Genomic DNA, 6,000 nt, shown 5'->3' with positions numbered 1-6,000 from the left:
ACTTAAAGTACAAACATTACTCAATAACTTCCTAGTTCAAATTAAGCAATTACACCAATTCACTAGATGATTTATTATTATTATTGTTCATTTATTCAAACTACTTAAAATTACCTTAAACTATCACAATTAACAACCATTTGTAACTTATTCATTAAACATGAAAACAACCATATATCTCTTCCATTTTCTACCATGGCTGAATGCCCAAGACACCACACCATTCCAAATTGGTCATGGGTTGAGCAAAGAACTTAATGACTAACTCAAAAATGTTAAAAATCCAAGAATCATCATTGAACTTACCTTAATTTAGCTAACCACCATAGCCGAATTTCTCAAAGCTTTTTCTCTTCTAGTTACGGCAATGAGGAGCAAAGATGGAGAAACTTTGGTTTCTCCTCCCATAAATCAACATTTTTTTTATTATCCATATTTTTATTTTTAACATAAAATATTAACATAAAATAATTATAATATGTTTTAGTCCATAACATGGCCAGCCACCATCTAGAATTTGGCTAATTTGACATGCAAGTACAAGCATTTTCTAACATGCATTAATAGGCCACTTTAACGTTTGCCTAGCACATTTCTAAATTTTCTCACACAAGTCCTATTTAATAAATTTCGCACCATAACACATAATTTAAGCATGAATTTTTCACACATGCATATTCATATATAATGAGCCTCAAACATGACTGTAAATTATTTTTATGACTTGGTTTCATGGTCCCGAAACCACTTTCCGACTACGGTCAATTTAAGGCCGTCACACTTTAATTCTCAATCTCTTTCCTTGCTACCTCAGGAAGATAGGACTCATTTTTCATCTTGCTTTCTTGCTTCCTCAGAGAGATGAAGCTGTTGATAAAATCTGCTCGATTGCCGATACATGGAGATAAGATTCACCATCTACGAAGAACTGCTCCACTGCAACTTTAGGGAGATAAGATCTTTAATTCTCAGTCTGCTCCCTTGCTACCTCAGGAAGATAAGACTCATTCTTCTACTTGCTCTCTTGCTACCTCAGAGTGATAAGGTTAGTGGTAAAATTTGCTCCATTGTCGATACATGGAGATAAGGTTCACCATCTTCAATCTGCTCCACTACAATCTCAGGGAGATAAAATCGTCCAATCTCAATCTGCTTCCTTGCTATATCAGGAAGATAAGGCTCATTCATCAACCTGCTCTCTTGCTACCTCAGAGAGATAAGGCTGGCGGTGAAATCTGCTCCATTGCCGATACATAGAGATAAGACTCACCATCTGTGAAGATCTACTCCGCTGCAATCTCAGGGAGATAAAATCTTCAATTCTCAGTCTGCTTCCTTGCTACATCAGGAAGATAAGACTCATTCTTCAATCTGCTCTCATACTACCTCAGAGAGATAAGGCTGGGGGTAAAATCTGCTCCATTACTGATACGTGGAGATAAGATTCATCATCTATGAAGATCTGCTCTGCTGCAACTTCAGAGAGATAAAATCTTCAATTTTTATCTAATGTCACTGTACTGTCCTCAGGGGAACCTATCCTGTAAACTACATTTTATATGCTCATGCTTATGCCAAGTAATTAGGATGCTATGATTGAAATTAACCCAATGCTCCTAGCTAAATGTGTTATGAATGATATATGCAGAAATGAGGATGATTCCATTTTAACAATTTAGGGTATCGTCACTCGTTGCTCATTAATATGCTGTTAGTGACGTGTTTGCTCAACCATCATCTTGACGAAGTATCCCAAAGAAAAACCTATCATGTTTGGCGAGCTTACCCCATTGTAATTCCAACGCCCCTTCTACTATTCTTTTTTAGGCAAAACATTGCAACTCATAGCTGAATTTTCCTCTTGGCCAATTTGCTACCTCACTCCTCAGGTGTTATAGCCAAATGTGCATTTTGCTCTTTGTGTGAATACAAAATGTCATTTCCTTTTCCTCGAGAATAAAATTGCATCATTAATACTATATCCTGCCTGTTTGCTCCATCATCATTTGGACAGAGATCTCAAAAACGCGATTTATCCAAATATATCCTTGAACTTGAGCATATTCTAAACAATTATCCCACTTCAGATTCTTGCATTATCTAGAAACTCCTAGAGTAATATGCAAAACTTCTATTGTGAAAACATCACTAGTTCATTCATCATTATGTCAATGCAACATGCTTGCAATCAAATTGTGATAATGAACAGGAATGGAATTAATCTTGAATTCAAAGTAAACTATCAAAAGAACAACAATGGCCATTAATTTGGGAATGTATATCTTGAAAAAGAAAGGATAATTCAAAGATAACCAATTTACTGAAAATGAAGACTAGGAACCCTTATTACCGCAACTTGAGCTTCTCTGTACAAACTTCTTGAAGACCAATTCAAGCTCGACATGTGTTTAAGAGATCAGAAGCACTTTGTCAATGCCCCAAGATGCAACATATCCCCTTCATGGTTAATTCCAGTATATCAAGATCACAACCTCCTCACTTTGGATCCATATTTGAGCAGCCCTTTTCGGGTTTTCAACTCAAATCCCCTTTGGTCACAAGGCACCCTTTGCAGGTTTTCACCTTGGCCTCTCATTTTTCTCTTTTTCTTTCTTTTTTATTATTGGATCTCAAAGCGGCCTTTTCCATTTTTATTTGGGTCTCAAACTGCCCTTTGCGGGTTTTCACTTTGGCCCCTTTTTATTTTTTTTAAAGTCTCAAAGCGCCCTTTGCGGGTTTTCACTTTGGTTTCCCTTGTTAAGTGTAGTACTTTTTGATTGAATCCGAGTTCACTAGATTAGGAAAATTTCTTCCATCCATTTCGGCTAGTATTAATGCACCACCGGAGAAAGCTTTCTTCACCACATAGGGTCCCTCCCAATTCGACATCCATTTACCTCTGAAATCTTTTTGTATGGGAAGAATCTTCTTCAAAACCAGATCTCCCTCATGAAACTCTCTTGGGCGAACCTTTTTGTCATAAGCCTGCATCATTCTTTTTTGATACATCTGTCCATGCTAAAGCCTTTATCCTCTTTTCTTCAATCAAATTCAACTGATCATATCGAGATTGTATCCATTCTGCTTCATCTAACTTTAATTCAGAAAAAACTCGAAGAGAAGGTATCTCCATTTCAATGGGTAGAACTGCTTCCATTCCATAGACCAATGAGAAAGGTGTTTCCCCAGTAGAAGTTCTGACGGATGTCCGATAAGCATAATGAGCAAATGGAAACTTCTCATGCCAATCTCTGTAAGTTTCGGTCATTTTTCCCACAATCTTCTTGATATTTTTATTAGCTGCTTCCACTGCCCCATTCATCTTCGGACGATATGGTGACGAGTTATGATGTCTGATTTTAAACAGACTGCAGACCTCTGCTATTGTACTATTGTTCAAATTCAGTGCATTATCAGATATGATCTTCTCAGGCATTCCATATCGACATATAATTTCCTTTTTCAAGAATTTGATGACTGCCGGTTTAGTTACACTGGCATACGAAGCAGCTTTCACCCAATTGGTAAAATAATCAATGACTACAAAAATGAAACGATACCCATTTGAAGCCTTTGGTGAAATTGGCCCTGTGACATCCATGCCCCACATGGAAAATGGCCATAGGGAAGTCATAACATGCAAAGGCGAAAGAGGTACATGAATCTTATTGCCATAAATTTGACATTTGTGACATTTCTTGGCATAATTAATGCAATATCCTTCCATAGTCGACCAATAATATCCGAATCTCATAATTTTTCTGGCCATTGTGAACCCATTGGCATGCGTTCCACAAACACCTTCGTGCACTTCTTCCAAGATTTTCTTGGACTCCACGGCATCCACACATCTCAACAGTACCTGATCCTTCCTTCTTTTGTACAAGATCTCCCCATCTAAAACATAATCGCAAGCGAGTCTTCTCAATGTTCTTTTGTCATTTTCCGTGGCTTGATCTGGATATTCACGATTTTTTACATACCGCAATATATCCTGATACCAAGGATGATCATCTCTTTCTTCTTCCTCTATATTATAACAATAAGACGGGGCCTCATAAATACTCATCTGAATGGGCTTCACATCTTCTTGTTTGCTTACTTTGATCATGGAAGGCAAAGTAGCCAAAGCATCTGCCATCTGGTTTTCATCATGCGGGAGATAATTGAAAGTAATATCATCAAACTCTTCAACTAACCTCAACACTAACCTTTTATAATTGATTAGTTTAGCATCTCTTATCTCCCATTCAACTCGAAGTTGGTAAATTACCAATGCAGAATCTCTATATACTTCTAATGATTTGATCTTGCACTCTATATTTGCTCTGAGCCCCATGATACATGCTTCATATTCTGCCATATTATTCGTACAATCAAAATCAAATTTACATGTGAATGGATAATGATCTCCATCTGGGGATACTAGAACTGCCCCAACTCTATTACCCACAGCATTTGAGGCTGCGTCAAAATTTAATTTCCAACAGTGACCTTTTGTATTGTCCTCTTCAGCAACTGCCACATACATTATCTCTTCATTGGGGAAATCAAAATCCAAGGGTTCATAGTCTTCTAAAGCTCGGCTGGCTAAAAAATCTGCTATTGCACTTCCCTTTACAACTTTTTGACTCATGTAGATTATGTCAAATTCAGAAAGCAAAATTGCCACCTAGCCATCCTTCCATTCAAGACGTTTGACTCCATCATATACTTTAAAGGATCCAATATTGAAATTAGCCAGGTGGTATGATACAACATATATTGCCTCAATCTTCATGCTGTCCAAGCCAAAGCACAACACAAATTTTCAATTGGCAAATATCTCAACTCACACTCAGTGAATTTCTTATTGAGGTAATATATTGCCTTTTCCTTTCTTCTTAATCCGTCATGTTGACAAAGCACACATCCTATTGAATTACCAAACACGGTCAAATACAATATCAACAGCCTGTCTGAACTTGGGGGTGATAACACTGGAGGACTTGACAAATATTCTTTAACTTTATCAAAAGCCTTTTGACATTCTTCATCCCATTCTCCTGGTTATGCTTTTTAAGAAGACGGAATATAGGGTCACATTTCTCTGTTAATTGAAGAATAAACCTTGCAATGTAATTTAGTCTTCCGAAGAAACCTCGAACTTCTTTTTCGGTGCGCGATGGAGACAATTCCTGAATAGCTCAGAGTTTGTCTGAATTAATCTCAATTCCTTTCTCACTAACCACAAAGCCCAATAGCTTTTCAGATCTAGCCCCAAAAGTACACTTTGTGGGATTAAGCTTTAACTGAAACTTTCTCAATCTTATGAACAACTTTCTTAATACTTTGATATGCTCCTTTTCAGTTTGAGATTTGGCTATCATATCTTCAACATACACGTCAATCTCCTTGTGCATCATATCATGAAATAAAGTCACCATAGCTCTTTGATAAGTTGCTCTGGCATTCTTTAATCCAAATGGCATCACCTTGTAATAGAACGTGCCCCACAAGGTTATGAAGGTAGTTTTCCCTATGTCCTCAAGATGCATCTTTATCTGATTGTACCCCGATAAGCCGTCCATGAAAGAAAATAATGAGTAGCTAGCCGTATTGTCTACCAGTGTATCAATATGGGGCAAAGGGAAATTGTCTTTTGGACTAGCCTTATTTAGATCTCTGTAATCCACACACATTCGTACATTGCCATCTTTCTTGGGAACAGGCACAACATTGGCTACCCATTCTGAGTACTTGATCACCTAAAGGAATCCTGTATCAAACTGCTTTTTGACTTCCTCCTTGATCTTTAAGACAATATCTGGCCTCATTCATCGAAGCTTCTGCTGTACTGGCTTGCAATCTTCTCTTATAGGAAGGCAATGTACCGCAATATCAGAACTTAAACCGGGCATATCCTGATATGACCATGCAAAAACATCTTTGAATTCCTGAAGTAACCCCACAAGGTCTCGCTTTGTCTCTTCAGCTATGCATGTTCCAATTTTTACAACT

Source organism: Gossypium arboreum, chromosome 6, assembly GCF_025698485.1.
Source record: "Gossypium arboreum isolate Shixiya-1 chromosome 6, ASM2569848v2, whole genome shotgun sequence".
NCBI classification, from domain to species: domain Eukaryota; kingdom Viridiplantae; phylum Streptophyta; class Magnoliopsida; order Malvales; family Malvaceae; genus Gossypium; species Gossypium arboreum.
The sequence above is the reverse complement of the archived record's forward strand: the minus strand, read 5'-3'. Positions refer to the sequence as shown.